Here is a 19,550-nt window from a genome sequence, read left to right as displayed (position 1 = left end):
TATAAGCATAACGCAATCTGACTCCTATACACTGACAACATGACTTTCAATAATTAACACTAAAGAATGGCTCTCAATTGCAAGAAATCCTAACAATAATACAAATCCATAAAAATATGGAACTAAAGAAATATGAAACTACTTCCACTTCCGTCAATTGCCTAAACTTATCTCGATCACGATTGCCGATAGTGGAAACTCTATTCTTTTTCCATAAATCACCTTACACAAATTATTCGTAACATGAACTACAGCAATTACTCCCGTTAGCAACAACAGCCAGATAAATAAAAGATCCTAACTACTGTAAACTAACAGCAAGAAGGCATATGGTTAGCACCAGAAAGATTGTTGTAGAGCAAACAATGTATAACATAAAAAAAAGCTTTGAATCACCCAGAGCTTTTGAAGATGACTGTAGATATTGTATCACAGATGTAGTCCCTCTGACTGTTCAGATGTCACTAAGCCCGCCAAAAGATGTAAACAACTACGGATGAGCCGCGATCTTTAGATGGACGGGGTCCGACAGCCGATCAGTTCCAGTCATTCCACCAGGAAGGAGGTAAACAGCTCGTGTTGTCTGTAGTTTAACGATGCTTCGACGGTCATTGACGCGGTTCAATTGCATCCGCATTGTTATTTTGTGCCAGGAAAGGCTGTCAATAAGAGAAGTGTCCAGGCATCTCAGAGTGAACCAAAGCGATGTTGTTCGAACATGAAAGATATATGAGGTGCATTGAAGTTCTAGGGCCTCCGATTTTTTTTTTCTCCGGACTGGAAAGATATAGAAACATGCGCATTGTTTTCAAATGAGGCCGCGTTCATTGTCAATACGTCCCAGAGATGGCAGCACCGTACGGCAGATGGAATTTTACCGCCAGTGGCGAGAATGAGAACTGTTTTAAATACCTAAAATGGCGACGTTTTCCTTACTTGAACAGCGTGCAGTCATTCGTTTTCTGAATTTGCGTGGTGTGAAAGCAATTGAAATTCATCGACAGTTGAAGGAGACATGTGGTTATGGATGTGTCAAAAGTGCGGTCGTGGGTGCGACAGTTTAATGAAGGCAGAACATCGTGTGACGACAAACCGAAACTACCTTGGGCTCACACAAGCCGGTCTGACGACATGATCGAGAAAGTGGAGAGAATTGTTTTGAGGGATCGCCGAATGACTGTTGAACAGATAGCCTCCAGAGTTGGCATTTCTGTGGGTTCTGTGCACACAATCCTGCATGACGACCTGAAAATGCGAGAAGTGTCATCCAGGTGGGTGCCACGAATGCTGACGGACGACCACATGGCTGCCCATCTGGCATGTTGCCAAGCAATGTTCACGCGCAACGACAGCATGAATGGGAAATTTCGTCGGTTGTGACAATGGATGACACGTGGATGCCATTTTTGAATCCAGAAACAAAGCGCCAGTGGGCTCAATGGAAGCACACAGATTCACCGCCACCAAAAAAGTTTCGGGTAACCACCAGTGCTGAAAAAATGATGGTGTTGATTTTCTGGGACAGCGAGGGCGTAATCCTTACCCATCGCGTTCCAAAGGGCACTACGGTAACAGGTGCATCCTACGAGAATGTTTTGAAGAACAAATTCCTTCCTGCACTGGAACAAAAACGTCCAGTAAGGGCTGCGCATGTGTTGTTTTACCAAGACAATGCACCCGCACATCGAGCTAACGTTACCCAACAATTTCTTCGTGATAACTTTGAAGTAATTCCTCGTGCTCCCTACTCACCTGACCTGGCTCCTAGTGACTTTTGGCTTTTTGCTTCTTGCTTCTTGCTTTTTGCTTTTTCCAACAATGAAAAACACTCTCCGTGGCCGCACATTCACCAGCCGTGCTGCTATTGGCTCAGCGATTTTCCAGTGGTCAAAACAGACTCCTAAAGAAGCCTTCGCCGCTGCCATGGAATCACGGCGTCAGCGTTGTGAAAAATGTGTACGTCTGCAGGGCGATTACGTCAAGACGTAACGCCAGTTTCATCGATTTCGGGTGAGTAGTTAATTAGAAAAAAAAATCGGAGGCCTTAGGACTTGAATGCACCTCGTACAGAGAGACAGAAACTATACATGGTATGCATCGCTCAGGCTGCCAAAGGGCTACTACTGTGGTGGACGAGCACTACGTCGCGTTACGACTCTAAACGTGTGCAGTAGGCTGCATGATGCACATTTTCACTCCCAAAGTCCGTGGCGAGATATATCTTTCCACCTACGACACCATGCAGCGAGGTACAAATGGGCCAACAACATACCGAATGGACCGCGCCGGAATTTCATCACATTCTCTTTACCAATGAGTTTCGCATATGCCTTCAACCACACTATAGTCGGAGACGTGTTTGGAGGCTACCCGGTCAGTCTGAACGCCTTCGACACACTGTCGTGTGCAGCAAGGTGGAGGTTTCCTATGTGGGGCCGACGTACACCGCTCGTGGTCATGAAAGGCGCCGTAACTGCTGCACGATACGTGAATGCCATTCTGCGACCCTTAGTTAAACCACATCGTCAGCATATTGGCAACGCACTTGTCTTCATGGAAGACAATTCGCACCCCCATCGTGAACATTTTATGAACGATTTCCTCCAGGAAACGGTATCGTTTGATTAGAGTGGCCAGCATGTTCCCCAGAGATGAACCCTATCGAACATGCCTGAGATAGACTTAAAAGGGCTGTTTATCGACGACGTGACTAACCAACTAGTATGAGGGATCTACGCCGAATCGCCGTTGAGTAGTGGGACAAACTGAACCACCAGCGCATTGATGAACTTGTGGACAATATGCCACGACGAATACAGGCATGCATCAATGCCAGAGGACGTGCTACGGGGCATTAGAGGTACCGGTATGTACAGCAATCTGGACTAGCACCTCAGAAGATATCGCTGTATGGTGGTACGACGTGCAATGTGTGGTTTTCATGAATAAAAAGGGAGGAAATGATGTTTATGATGATATCTATTCCAATTTTATGCATAGGTTCTGGAACTCTCGGAAGCGATGTGATGCAAAACTTTTTTTGATGTATTTAGAAGAATTTTCCTTATTCATGTGGCATCCAATTCCAATAATTATATAATAGTCAGTAATCCTATGACCCAAACATTATCAACCATACATCCATTATCGTTTGATTCCTTGCATTTTTTAAAAGAAATTTGATCTCACTTTACATGGCGTGTCCTACCAACACAGTCTCCACTAAGAAAAAAAAACATGCCCATACACTTCTCCATACACTCTCGAACTGATCGTCCATCCAGTGGTAGAAGTCTTTGCCAAGTGCGCAGAGCGCTGTGAGAGATATTAACGCAAACTATAGCGCTGCCAATGTACAAACAGGCAACTTCCATAATGGTGGCCCAGAGACTTAATATGCACCACTGCTCCCTCAAAAAATTTTACAAAGTGTTTTGGGCAGCGGTGAAGACTACATCGTAAAATTTTTTATGAACAATATCAAATAGAGCGATAGTACACAAAGATTAAGTAATTTGCTATGGGTAAAAGGAGTAAAAATTCCCCTGGCACTTCCTAAAGACAGTCCCAATAATTCACCAGAAGAAAAGCGTATGCCAGTTTTACACACAAAAGCTGAGCAGTATATAAAAATGCACAAGTAAGTAGTTGACAACCATGCAGTCTTGAAGTAGTTTTGTCCTCCGCAGGGAAATACAGTGCTAACTCTTGACATGAAGTTTTAAGTTGGCATCGTAAGATTGGAAGTGAGCCACAACAGAGAAGATCCGCAGCAGTATCAGTCGAAGTCTTGATGAATATTAGTAGAATTGGTGGGTCAACACAGAGCAGATCCACTGTAGTATCAATCGGAGTTTTGAAGAATGCACAGAGCAGATCCACTGTAGTCCGTGTATATATGACCAGCAGCCATCCACTGTGCAGGGGCACATTTATAACTGAAGAGTCTTGAGGATGATGTAGCAACTCCAAGATTCACCATTGTGTAGTCAGTATTGACACATATTACAAGTCCCTGAGCCATCACTTGTGCACTCACAATTTCTTTTTTGCAATGTCCTTACGATCAGCAATGCTTTTAACCAGTCCCTTAGTGAATTATTAACACACATGCAAGCACTAATACAGTCATATAATCTCTGAGACTAGATACATACAGATTGACCAACAAACAAATGTGTGCAGTAAAAAGAATCCTATTTCCTACCTAACTTTAAGAACTGGTGTCTATACAATTACAATCTTCCAGCACAAGAATACAATTACAAATGTAAAGGAAACATCATAGTAAGGAACATGATAATACAAATACTATTTGTAGTAATATAGGCTATACAAAAGGAATGATACTAAGCATACAAATCAGTATTGCACGAATTATGACCTAAGTAAATAAATGAAAGATGAGAAATCTGTAGAAATATTAAATTGACACATAAATATTAAAAGGAAACTTAACAGAATACGTAATGTCTGAACATCTTCCTAAAGTAAAGAACATGGTACAATAAAATATTAGGTTTGAGGATAACAGTATTCATAGAGAATGCCGCTTACTATTAGAATGGGGAAAAAATTCTATAGATTTTTTTTTTATCAGGCACACACAGAGATAGGAAGAACACACAGATACGAGGGTACACATAAACATATCATAATAACACAAAGGAAACGACAGGATCTGTTTTCAAGTGTAAATGCGCCAATGTGTGTTAGTGTAACATTTGATACTGCAGTATTTGAGGTGTGCATTTTATACCTAATATACTTTATGCTCATACCTCATTTACTTAAAACCAAAAGTACTTCACTTCTTACCAAAAGTTCATTTTATTCTAGCAGACCTTTCTTACTTCAACATTTGTTTCCACAAAAATCCTATCGAAGCATGATATCTGTATTCATACCTTCAACCAGTGCTTACACTTCCATATTTTTCCTTCCTCATCATTCGTTACCAAGAACATTCTGCCTGATCCTCTTGTCACTATAGCCTATTTATATCTGTTCATTTCCACTTTCAAAATAATTGTTCCTCAATAAACAATTTGACAAGACCATTTCGTTATAGCTTCTGAACACATTCCTTCCCATCTCATCATAACTCTGTTTCTTATGTTGCGTACTCCCTCTTAACTTAAATCTACTGAAATGAGACGCATAAATTAGAGAATGAGACAATGCACTAGCACAATAAAATTACCTCAAATAACAATGACAAAAACGCAATTCATCAAAGCAAGACACAGCATACCTACATTAGCAAAGGAAATGCACCATTACAACTAATATAAGGCATTATGCAGCAAACAAGAAAAATAAATCAGCGGTGAAACTTGCTTAGCACAGTACTACAAAGAAAAATTCAGTAGGACATTGCTGACAAATAGCAGTAGCAAATTCAATAACTTATAGATAAACATGACAAAGCACAATCAGAGAAAGTTTTATAGTAAAGGCAGTAATGCAGATAAGGGAAATTTGCGTGTAACCTTAAAATACTATGTATGCATCTGTGATCATCAGAAGTATGAGAAACGCTAGCAGAAAAAACAGGATCTATACTATCTCATGTGCAATGCAATCATTCTACGTCACATCTTAACACTGAAGTGGTGCACCACAAGAAATACTTTTAACAATAAAATGACCAAGTTCATGAAAAGAAACTTGTGTATGCAGTTTGTCACTAGCCCCGCCTCCCTTCTTGTTGCACTTTCCTTTCCAAGAGCTCTTTTTTAAGAATATAGGTTATAAAATTATTATTAAATGGATCTGTTGACAGAAAGTGTTCACATTAGCATAGGTCTTAAAATTTATTTTATAAAACCAATGCAGCAATTTAGGTAGAAACCCGATAGCAAATAAAATACCCGTTTACCTCGAGTACGGGTAGACATGATAAGCAGAAATATATCGCACTTCCTGCGATATACGAACCCTTGGTGGTATAAAAAAGTGACATATGTCAACGCAATCTGAAGATACGGCTGTTTATGTAAAGAAAATTTGGCTAGAACTACTTGAACATACCTAACCTAAGGATATCACACACATCCATACCCGAGGTAGGATTCCAACCTGCGACTGAAGCACGTAGAACCGAACGGCCACCGCACCCGGCGAAACCCTTTTCATCTCGTGTATAAGGATAGCATATACTGTGTTGTTGTTGTTGTTGTCTTCAGTCTTGAGACTGGTTTGATGCAGCTCTCCATGCTACTCTATCCTGTGTAAGTTTCTTCATCTCCAAGTACCTTCTGCAACCTACAGCCTTTTGAAGCTACTTAGTGTATTCATCTATTGGTCTCCATCTACGATTTTTACCCTTCAAGCTGGCCTACAATGCTACATTTGTGATCCCTTGATGCCTCAGAACATGTTCTACTAACTGGTCCCTTCTTGTCAAGTTGTGCCACAAACTCCTCTTCTCTCCACTTCTATTCAATACCTATCCTCATTAGTTATGTGAGCTACCCATCTTATCTTCAGCATTCTTCTGTAGCACCACATTTCGAAAGCTTCTATTCTCTTCTTGTCCAAACTATTTATTGTCCATGTTTCACTTCCATACATGGCTAGACTCCATACACATACTTTCAGAAAGGACTTCCTGATACATAAATCTATATTCGATGTTAACAAATTTCTCTTCTTCAGAAACGCTTTCCTTGCCATTGCCAGTCTACATTTTATATCCTCTCTACTTCGACCATCATCAGTTATTTTGCTCCCCAAATAGCAAAACTCCTTTACTACTTGAAGTGTCTCATTTCCTAATCTAATTCCCTTAGCATCACCCGACTTATTTCGACTACATTCCATTATCCTCGTTTTGCTTTTGTTGATGTTTATCTAATTTCCTCCTTTCAAGACACTGTCCATTCCGTTAAAATGCTCTTCCAAGCCCTTTGATGTCTCTGACAGAATTACAATGTCATCGGCGAACCTCAAAGTTTTTATTTCTTCTCCATGGATTTTAATGCTAACTGCTAATTTTTCTTTTGTTTCCTTTACTACTTGCTCAATGTACAGATTGAATAACATCGGGGGTAAACTACAACCCTACCTCACTCCCTTCCCAGCCACTGCTTCCCTTTCATGCCCCTCGACACTTATAACTGCCATCTGGTTTCTGTACAAATTGTAAATAGCCTTTCGCTCCCTTTATATTACCCCTCCCACCTTCAGACTTTGAAAGAGAGTATTCCAGTCAACATTGTCAAACGCTTTCTCTAAGTCTACAAATGCTAGAAACTTAGGTTTGCCTTTCCTTAATCGTTCTTCTAAGGTAAGTTGTAAGTTCAGTATTGCCTCGCGTGTTCCAACATTTCTACGGAATCCAAACTGATCTTCCCCGAGGTCGGCTTCTACCAGTTTTTCCATTCGTCTGTAAGGAATTCGCGTTAGTATTTTGCAGCTGTGTCTTATTAAATTCATAGTTCGGTAATTTTCACATCTGTCAACACCTGCTTTTTGGGATTGGATTTATTATATTAATCTTGAAGTCTGAGGTTATTTGGCCTGTCTCATACATCTTGCTCACCAGATGGTGGAGTTTTGTAGAACTGGCTCTCCCAAGGGTGTCAGTAGTTCTAATGGAATGTGGTCTACTCCCGGTGCCTTGTTTCAACTTAGGTCTTTCAGTGCTCTGTCAAACTCTTCACGCAGTATCGTATCTCCCATTTCGTCTTCATCTACATCCTCTTCCATTTCCATAATATTGTCCTCAAGTACATCGCCCTTGTATAAACCTTCTATATACTCCTTCCACCTTTCTGCCTTCCCTTTGCTTAGAACTGGGTTTCCGTATCAGCTCTTGATATTTATACAAGTGGTACTCTTTTCTCCAAAGATCTCTAATTTTCCTATTGGCAGTATCCATCTTACCCCTTGTCAGATAAGCCTCTAAATCCTTACATTTTTCCTCTAGCCATCCCTGCTTAGCTATTTTGCACTTACCGTCAATGTCATTTTTAAGACGTTTGTATTCCTTTTTGCCTGCTTCATTTACTGCATTTTCATATTTTCTCCTTTTATCAATTAACTTCAATATTTCTTCTGTTACCCAAGGATTTCTACTAACCCTCGTCTTTTCACCTACTTGATCCTCTGCTGCCTTCACCACTTCATCCCTCAAAACTACCCATTCTTGTTCTACTGTATCTCTTTCGCCCATTCGTGTAATTGTTCCCTTATGCTCTCCCTGAAACTCTGTACAACCTCTGGTTTAGTCAGTTTATGGAGGTCCCATCTCCTTAAATTCCTCCCCCTTTTTGCGGTTTCTTTAGTTTTACTCTACAGTTCAGAACCAATAGATTGTTGTCACAGTCCACATCTGCCTCTGGAAATGTGTTACAGTTTAAAACCTGGTTCCTAAATATCTGTCTTACCATTATATAAACTATCTGATACCTTCTACCGTATCCAGGATTCTTCCATGTATACAACCCTCTTATGATTGTTGATACGTGATTCTTGAGCTATGATTAAGTTATACCCTGTGCAAAATTGTACGAGACGGCTTCCTCTTTCATTTCTTACACCCAATCCATATTCACCTACTATGTTTCCTTCTCTCCCTTTTCCTACTGTCGTATTCCAGTCACCCATGACTACTCAATTTTCGTCTCCCTTCCCTAGCTGAATAATTTATTTTATCTCATGATAGATTTCGTCAATTTCTTCATCATCTGCAGAGCTAGTTGGCATATAAACTTGTACTACTGTAGGAGGCGTGGGCTTTGTGTCTATCTTGGCCACAATAGTGCGTTCACTGTGCGGATTGTAGTACCTTTGCCGCTCTCCTATTTTTAATTCATTATTAAACCTATTCCTGCATCACCCCTCTTTGATTTCGTATTTGTAACCCTTTACTCACCTAACCAAAAGTCTTGTTCCTCCTGGCACCGAACTTCGCAAATTCCCAATATATCTAACTTTAACCTAGCCATTTCCCTTTTTAAATTTTCTAACCTACCTGCCCGATTAAGCGATCTGACATTCGATGCTCCGTTCGTTAGAACGCCAGTTTTGTTTTTCCTGGATACCGAGGTCCTCGTGAGTAGTCCCCGCCAGGAGATCCGAATGGGGGACTTTTTTTTACCTCCGGAATATTTTACCTAAGAGGACGCCATCATCATTTAACCATACAGTAAAGCTGCATGTCCTCGGGAAAAATTACGGCTGTAATTTCCCCTTCCTTCCAGGCGTTCGCAATACCAGCACAGCAAAGCCGTTTTGTTTACTGTTACAAGGCCAGATGAGTCATTCATCCAGACTGTGGCCCCTCCAGCAACTGAAAAGGCTGCTTCCCCTCTTCAGGAATCACACGTTTGTCTGGCCTCTCAACAGATACCCCTCCGTTTTGGTTGCACCTACGGTACGGCAATTTCTATCGCTGAGGCACGGAAGCCTCCCCACCAACGGCAAGGCCTATGGTTCATGGGGGGATTATATACTTTTTAGTGAGGATAAACTGTATTCGCCAGCAACTTAGATCGTTCCATCACGTAACTTTTATGAAGCTACATTTAGATATTTTCGAACTCGTCTGGAATATCCACCTATAAATGCGATGTCCAATTCTGAAGACACTGGCAGATACTGCAGTACCATAACAAGTAGTTACGAATTTCTTGTTTTTGGTCCATGCATGACAATTTATTTCTATATCAATTTAACGAACCTAGGTGTTTGTCTATGGCTCAAAATAATTAACAAAGAATAAAGAGCAGGCAACTTCGATGTTCACATGAAATTTAAGTCACATGTCGCACATTCGTTGTGACTTCTACACGAGTACATCCATAGGGTTTCTTAGCAATCTAGTGTTACGTGCCTGTCAGAGGGTTCATCGAACCACCTTCGGACTATTTTTCTCCTGTCCCTCTCTTTAACAGCGTGCGGGAAAAGGACCTTTAAAATCTTTTCTTACGAGCCCTGAATTGCATTATTACTGTAGTAATTTCTCCCGTGTAAGTTCCGCTTTTGTTTTCATGAATGTCATTCCAACTCGCTTATCAAATCTGGGACCCTCTTCCATATTTAGTGTCATTACAAGTCGTGCTACCGTTCCACGGGCGTTTTTGGCGTAAACCGTCAGTCGTGTCTGTCAAGGATCCCGTACCGCGCAGTAATACTATAGCAGTGGACGGACAAACATAGTGTAGGCTGTGTTTTCAGCAGACCTGTTGCATAATCTTAGTGTGCGGCCAATTAAAACGCAGTCTTTCGTTTGCCTTCCACACAGTAGTATGTTTTCGATCGTTCTAGTTTAAGTTTTATTGGGTACTGAAATTAATTGACAGTATTTCGGATTGTGTTGTGTCATGTAAACGAAACTTAATTATTGTTACTGGACGCAGCTTTCGTGTTTAATGTATTCTGGGTGTTGTGTGATGTCCTTAGGTTAGTTAGGTTTAAGTAGTTCTAGGGGACCGATGACCATAGATGTTAAGTCCCATAGTGCTCAGAGCCCTTTGAATCATTTGATGTATTCTTCGTTCAACTGAGTACACTCCACGTAACCACCACACGGAACTGTTTAAAAGTATATAATGGTTACTGATGTTCCCAAGTTGCAGTGGTCATCTAAACATGCCGTTTAGAAACAAAGAAAAATATTATAGCCAAATTTGGCAAGTAAGAAGCGGACTATCGAAATAAGCATTTCCGGTTCACGTCGTTGCAGTAGGTCTACTACACAGTAACGTAAATTGGGAGGAAGTCCATTTGTAGATGGTTATCAGGAAAACCAGCCCTCATAATGCTAACTGCCACTACAAGAACGAACGTTTCCAAACATGTCAATGAGTAGTCTAGGAAAATGGATGCATTCTGCCTACTGAATCGCAACGCAAGCCACTTACGTGGGGACCCGCCAAATGTCATTTCCCGATACTGTTGAAAATTCGCTCAGTGAAAGACTAGACAAAATAAGCGAACATGTGTCTTTGTTTATCTGCATACACTCGACAGCTTCTGAGAATACGACCGTCAAAATTTTCAATGTGCTGTTGCTATAGTGTAGATACCTTTAAGAGTGTAAGGATCCAGTTGAAGCGGTGGTTCAGCGGCTACCATCGCGACTTCAGAAATTTGCAAAGCGAGTTCGGAAGCCGGGTGTTCCTTTTCTTCCCCCTCAATCTCTGAATTACCTAAGAATACTTATTCCTGCAATGAAAGAAATTAAAAAATAAACGAATGAGAAAATGATGTCAGATATTCGTGAATGTCCTTGCAACCTTACAGGTTGTAAGGAGGTTCAAATATATTTCACATTATTTCCTCATTCGTTTATTTTTTTTTTAATTCATTAATTACACAGGAGATTAACTGACGAATAACGGCAACATTATTTCAACATAAATTCGAAAAGAAAACATTCGTGGATAATGCTGATAGGGAGGGAGGAAAAAAATAGATAAAAACCAATATGATGTCTAACTCGGGAATCAAAGTTAAGAAGGAACGCCGATAACCACTGAGCCACCGTTTCAATTGCATTCTCGTGCGCAAAATGTATCTACACTATAGGAACAGCGAGTTGATAACTTTGCCCGTCGTTTTCTCGGAAACGGTCGAGTGTCTGCAGGTAAGCCGAAACACGTGTTCGTTTATTTCATCCTCTCCTTCACTGAGCAAAGCTTCCAGACAAACAGCGTATGGCACCTGGCGAGTTCCCCCTCGTTAGTTGAGTCGCTTCTTACGCCCGGCGAGAACTATATATGCCTCAGAGTAAATTGCACCACTTGGAAACACGTCGAGCGAGGATAAACACGTTTTCCTTCTTATAAGGCAAACTCTTACAGCTAAAATTTACGGAGTGTTCTTCAGGTTGCCTCAGATATTTCAGAAATGTTTCTAGCGTTAGGCCTGCCGTATATGTAAGACGTAAAATTTTATTTCATGTAACATTTATCGGGATAAGACATGACAAGATGGGGCCAGTCCCTTCTGAGAAAAAATTGCAGATTCATAGTTGCTCCACTATGGAATGACACGGGTACGGGCTTGCGATTTCTCGTTTATGCCATCGATTTCCGTATTACACATACCACTGAGTTGTGGCTGGAGTCGTGGAGGAGGCAGTGTATTTCCTACTAACGCTGTTTTCGCAGCAGATAATACAGCTGCGAATCATTCAGTCAACGCTAAATGGCCCATCTGGCTGAGGTAGACAAGGGCGCTGTAATAGCACTCCATGCACAGGGTTTTTCGAATGGCTTTATAGGAAGAACTATCGGTCTTCACAAGTCGACGGTAGCCATGTGCATTAGCCGTAAGGAAGAGGGTGGTAACCTGAATGGAAGGCCTCATGGCCATTTGGTGAGAAATAGTCACAGTAATACAGGTAAAGGGGCAGTCAACTTTCTGATGTGATTCATGACGCTTGAAATTAGTTACTTGAATCTTAGTTATGTGGCTAGAGTTGTGGGCTCAATGCCCAACAGACCTCTACCCGTCGTGGAAGCCAAAGGAGGCTATCACGATACTAAGCAGAATCAGCAGAGGTGTTTGGTTTGCAGCCCTTAACCAATCAGCTGCAACAGATGGTTCAAATCATTATTTTATATAATTTTAAGGAAACGCAGTAAGTGGAATCTTGACAAACATATTAATTCACAACAAGATACGCAATATTTAATTTGCTAAGAGAAGAAATACTCACGTTATATATTCATGCAGTCTCTAAAAAATACATGACACGTGTGTAAGCAAGAAGTGTAAAAAGCAATTTAGCACAAATGAAAAATATTGAGTAGAAGTTCACCGATCAAGGTTTAATTCCAGAGTGAAGGTTGGGCTAGAAGGGGAGGTAAGGAGGCCCGAAGAAGAAGAGAAAAATCAAATACACAATAGACTTCGAGTCGTTGCCGCAGCAGAATGAGATTGGTATATGCGATTCGGAGCAACTGTAGAAGAATAGTTTTATTTACTGATTTTTGAGGCTTTATTTAGTGACGGCTAAACAGTGCTGCTTCATGAGACCCACTATTTGTCCACATGTGGCTAAACATCCGAGGTGTAAAAAGTTTTGAGAGGTGCAGAAGTTCTCTGGAACAGTTACGTGTCTTAGACAAGATTATATTTGGTTCATTTCATTTTAACCATTCACAGTATGCTTTGATATTCTCACTTATGATTTCATTGTATTAGTAATTATCTTTTCTTCAGTGAAAGCGAATGGTAGTAAGATTCAAGATATGAAGAATAAATGAAACCTTTTAGTTTGTGGAATAGCGTATTTAATAGTTAATATTTTCAACAAATCTGTTGTTATAGGACTTATTAAGAATGAAGTCAAAAATGGCATTGTGGAAAAATGAGGTTGATCTCTAAAGGGTGACGAGTCAAATAGAAAATACGAAGCTATGGTTAACCACTATTGTTGATGGTGAGGAACCATAATCGATATGCAACTATTTTATAGTTGTATTTCTTAAGTTTATCGTTGATCCTAGGACTGAAATAGATACTCTAAAGAATATAGCCTATAAAATTTGCGTAGCTGCGCAGAATATTAATAACAGTATATAGATCAGGAGCCTAATCCCACGGCCTTTATTTTTATTCTCACGGATGACATTGAGACAATAAATAAGAAGAGGAATGACAAAACTCTCAGAATAAATATAGAGAATTCAAGTGTCCAGCGGATTCAAAAGTTTACTATAATAGCGAATAATTGCTTTTACTGACTCCTTCATGCCTACTTTTCCTGTCAGACTGTGTTTAAAACCAGGACTAAAAAGGTAAAACATTTTTCCACAAACTAACACACACACACACACACACACACAGCACTAAGCTGTGAAGTAACTGTAGCAAACCAGAGCATCCTCGTTGCCCATGTGACGGATAAGACGACTAATGCGCAACATAAATGTCAATGTAAGCAGGAATTTCTGTTGGAACGTGCTTCCAGGAGCGAATAACAAACATTTCCTATGTCTTTAGTGCGAATCATGTAGTAATTGTAATTTAAAGGACATGAAAATATCTAGTGGATTTACTAACATAATTATGAACCACTCAAGAACGTAAATTGATGGTGACAGTTTTCAAACGTATTCTACGGTGTTGCCATTGTCCATTAGACTATCAGCAGGAAGAAACGTTCGCTCAGCTGATGTGTTGAGATAACTAGCTCTGGTTCAGATCGCGCTTCGAAGACGCCACTGCATCGTCTGCCATCACTTCCTGGGAAACGAAATACCTGAATTATAAGCGAATGCGTTGTATTTGCATATCTGTGATTATGACTTGTCGCTAAAGTGTGGTTATGGATAGTACGTATGCTGAGATTTCTAATCTGACATCATAATTAAAGACAATGGGAAATGTATTAGGCGGTCTTCCTCTTCCGTAACATCAAATATATTTTAGTTGTTCTACCTTAAATTAACTGCGCAGATAATCATTCACCAGAAGTTAACAACTTTTTAGCAACACCAGATGATATTAACAGCTTGCCGCCGCGGGTTAGCCCTGCGTTCAAAGGCGTCATATCACGGACCGCGCGGCTGCGTGCGTTATATCCCGGGAAGGATTCGAACTAACGTTATTACGGCCAGAGGTGGTTGTTCTGGGTACTGATTTCTCAGGAGCTATGCACCCCACTTGCGTGAAAATATAATCACATGTCATTTCTAGTATAATATATTTATCCAATGAATACCCGTTTATTATCTGCATTTATTCATGGTGTAGCAATTTTAATGGCCATTAGTGTACATATGGGCAGAATGCCAGCTTATCTACACTTGTGTTCAAAATCAAAACACCAAACCGTTGTTTCCCTGTCATTTGTCTAATTTATGGTATAATAACAAGATCTGTCAATAGATGGCGGTTAACGGACAGCCATGTCAACGATGACGTCACGACAGGTATCAATCAGGGTAGTGTATGCCAGGTAATCTCGCATCCACAATCGCTGTGTACACTGTCACCGACGGTGCAGTATGGCAGAGAGAAGATGCCTATCGCATTCTCCGGTGGAGGGCCATAGAAAGAAAGGGAGCAGGACACTTGTAAGCTGATTGGCACGATGGCTTAATGTGAATCGTTCTGTAGTTTCTCAGATGTGGTGACGGTTTATGCAGACCGAAACTGTTTCCCGATAACAAGGACAGAGCCGAGCACATGTGATACCAGAAAGGGAGGACCGTTATTTTGCCCTAAGAGCACGATGGCACCGCCTTAGTATTGCACAGCAACTGGCGTTTGACCTCGCAGCATCCACTGGACGTGCTGTATCGAGGCAGACGGTGTACAGAAATCTTCGGCAGAGTAGCCTTAACTGTCACAGACCTGCTTTATGTGTATCGCTGGCGATAACTAACAGAAGGGAAAGTCTAGAACGGAGTCATCAATAAGCCATCTCGACGGTCCAATAGTGAATCCTTGATGCCTAACGGTTTGTTATATTGATCTTTAGACAATTCTTCACAAGTTAGGAAAATCTTACGTATGGTATTCATCATAATAGATATACACTCCCTTCTGAGCTCTTCTAAACATTTGTCTGCTCCGTAATGGACATTAATCAAATGCATATAGCACACCAGATCCTAAGTTTCAAGTCGTGGAATTCACAATCTACAACATCTAATCGTGTGATGAGTCGTTCACTGCCAATAAAGAATAATCTGAGAAGTCAAATAGTACTTTCTCAGTTTCTCATCTCGTGCACTCTTATCGCTCTTAAATGCCAGATCCTCATTTTATTTCCCTCGAATATTCTTATATAGTTTCCGTCAGATGTGATTCATATTGTACCCCTTTCATTAAGTTAGTACTTCCACTTTGTCAAAGTCCTGCTCAAAAAGGCAATGGTTTTTAATGCTGTCGGAATCAGAATCATCCAATTGTCACTGATGTACTCCTAATACAAAATCTGAGCTGACACGGGTTCAATAGAACTCTTTATTAAAGTCTAGATGTGTACGTAATTGTGGGTAACACAGCTGTCAGTCTCCTCAGATCCCCATTGATACAGCCATGAAGTTTTTCTTTTAATATGTTCAGCGAATCAGAGTTTATAAGTAATTGACCACTGATGGGCTTCCTATACCAAATCCTAGAAGTCGCTACTTATAATGAGGGACTGTAATAACATTAAATACTGGTAATTTTGCGTCATCTGCCACGATTACCTACTGACTAAGTATTCCACAAAGTTGATGTCAGTTTTTCCTGATTCCGACTTCTCTAAGTTTCCAGTTACACCTTCCCTTTCGAAAGCCTTAAGCACTTCTCCGACCATCTTGTGACGTTCCTTTAACGTCTGCATTGTGATTGATAGGCATCTTTTTAATTCAGTTTTAAGTGAGAAACTTGTCCCACAATTTTTCGAAAGACGAGACGGAAATATTAGGACCAAACTGTAGCATATATAATGGTAACTTCTTTCTCCATATAATAATGGAGACAACTGGTTATCCTCATGCATGATTATGACATCAGTATTTAGCTTTTCCATCACAAATATTGGGTTATTACACTTCCAGTTGACAGTTGCCATCCTTAGTATCTTCTGAATCTCCTTTTCCAACTGATACACGTTCTGGCTGCAGGACTGCGTTTTGGGGTACAAAAGTGATTCATGTTCCTTTTCCTGCAGTTTACAATCTGCCATCTTGATCACTCCTGGTTCGCCTTGGAAAATTTACTTACACCTTTCTGTATCAGATCTTTCAATCGTATCATTCTACGAATTTTAGTTTCTGCTCTACCAGGTTCGCGATGTTCTATGTGTCTTACCATTCTACCTCCATTGGTTCTTGTCTAATTGTACTGAGTCAGCCTTTTCGGTATCCTGTGGAACTAACTGCAATTCATGTAAACAGGATAACGTGGTCGCTTTTGAAATTCCCTAATATTAATTTTCATTTTAAATTAAAAAATGGCTCCAGTTCCCACCCCCTTGCAATTCTGCATAACTTGCTCCAAAATTCAGACAAAGTTTCTGCACCTTTCAACCACTGAAAAAAAAAACAACATATTAAGGGTAATAGTAATCCAAGCATCACTTGTTCCGACGTCTCTTAATCTTCATCATTTCGCCTCACTGGAAGTAAGATTTTCTCTCTAATTACTTTGATTTTGCGTACACTGTACCTGTAATACATATTGCACTGACTGAAAGTTTGGTGTCCTTCTACCCTGTTATAAGAACTTCCCATACAGTTTCTGCAAAACAGCAATAGCTTGACTGATTCAACCAAAACATCTATTAAAGTTCGAAAAATACCAGCTTCTGTGACGGGCTACATAATCTCGTCAGGCTCTTCACAATTTTCCCTCATTACATCAACAAACATACAAATCATATCTTCTAACTTCTGCATTAATATAAGCTCCGGTTTGGCGCCATCTGTGCCTATCCTAGTTTTCCTCACTTCCACTACGAAGCATCATGTTGGGGTGGTTGCTTACATTTTGCTCCGTGTCAGCAGCCTCAATTTACTGGATTCTATGTTCAGATGCTCTGCCGTCCTCTCAAGTACCAACGCTGGACATTATAGTCTGTATCATTCTACCATCCCGTACCAGTGTTCCTCTCACCGTTTCCTGATGTCCCTCCATTCAATTTGGATTTGCTGTTCCGCCATGCTGAGACAAGATAGGTGGATATTCTAATCCTGAGTATCACTTCTGCATCGTCCTTGGGGATAGCTAGAATCTCTTCCTGAACTGTTAACGTCACAGTTTTGATTGTTTCACTTAAGTATAGGTTTCTTTTGTAATCTTGGAAAGATTCTTTGGATTTCGGTTTGCTTCTATATCAAATATGCTGCCTTTGTATAAACTATTTTGCATATTCTTCTTTTGTGTGGACCAGTACTATTGTGAGAATTCTTTTCCGGAGTCACCATACGCCTTGTATGTTTTGTCCGATTCTCGTTCCGCCAGTATGAACTTCACACTGAATTCTCGATGCAGTGAAGCATATCCAAGCTGTTGAAGTAGCATACCTTTGAAGCGATCAAAATAGTCTCTTGCATGCAACATTCCGTTTGGATCAAATTTTCAAAACTTCTCGATACTGAGGAAGACTGTCATTTTCTATGCCCACTATGCTGCCTTCTGCTATTCCCTCTCGCTTAATAGTGCTTTCACTTGATTTTTAATCTGTTGCTCAATCTCGTGATAAATGACAATAACCGATCGTCTCCTGGTCACCTCTACATAGCCCTGCAGTGTACGGGGTACTTACGTGACTCGGTTCAATGCAGCGGCCCTCACCCTATGTTGGCAACCCTGAACTTCCCCTCCTTGTCTCATCAAGTGCTCGTCTGGACTGCATCACCGATTTTCGTTTAAGCCTCATCAACATGTGCATATTCTGCAACCTGCTGATGAAACTGAGTTATCAGTCAGTCTACCTTTTGATAACACTCGTCGTTCACCTTCTTGAAAAATTTATTGGTTGCATTTACTTTCATTCTGTTACAACCTACTGCTCATTGGTTCATTTACTCTCTATAAATCCGTACTTCAGCATTGTCGTCGTCGATGCGAACTTGTCAGACTTTCATCTACACTCTCCTCGTCTAGGTCTATCCAAGATAGATGATTATGGTGTTTGGTTTGTGGGGCGCTCAACTGCGCGGTTATCAGTGCCCGTACAAATTCCCACCCTTTGCTGACTCCAATCTCACCACTTTCATGGATGATGATGAAATGATGAGGGCAACACTAGTCCTCTTGAGGCAGGGGAAAATCCCTTACCCCGCGGGGAAATGATCCCGGGGCCCCTGCTCGGGAAGCGAGAACGCGACTGCGAGACCACGAGCTGCGGACTATCCAAGATAGGTGACTATTCACCACATGGACTTCCCATCTCTACTGACAAAATACAATTCTCTATGAAAGTGTTGTTAATAAAACTTCTCTATTTAAACTAGACTGAACTGCATGTGACAGCTTTAGTCTTTAATAAAACTTGCATCTGACTGCGTACTTGCATTAGGATGTGTTATATGGACGACACGATATGGACCCTTATATAACAGAAAGAATTTCTGATTGAGATTGCGGGCTTTGTTGGATAGCCTGTGGGAGTGGACAAGAACTTTATCTCCTACTTGAAAAGATACATTTGTCTTTGTTGACTTCAACTGGGGCAGCTGTTGGTCAGCAGCTCGTTTAATATTCTGCAACGCAATTTGAATTATCTCGTGATGCCTTAGCCAGCGAGACTGTGGGAAACGTATGAGTTCCCTCATCTTGTCAGGTGGAGGTTGGTTCTTTAAAACCAGATGTGGGGACGATTGTTTGGAAGAGTTTGGTAACGATTTTATTACATCCTGAAACATGGAGGTATTTATCCCAGTCATTGTGTTTTGCATTACAAGAGATCTTAAAAAATTTCACCAACTCCTTCATTAACCTTCTGCTGGGTTGTAAGATGCGTGGTACGTGAAAATGAAAATGGGGGAAGTTTTGTGATTCTGAAGAGTACGTCGCTATGTGCGCGAACGGAACTGCGACGCATTGTGGGATATTATGGATGTTAGAAGACCCATTTCTTTCAGGAA

This window comes from Schistocerca gregaria, chromosome 8, assembly GCF_023897955.1.
Source record: "Schistocerca gregaria isolate iqSchGreg1 chromosome 8, iqSchGreg1.2, whole genome shotgun sequence".
NCBI lineage: Eukaryota > Metazoa > Arthropoda > Insecta > Orthoptera > Acrididae > Schistocerca > Schistocerca gregaria.
Note: the sequence above shows the minus strand (reverse complement) of the source record.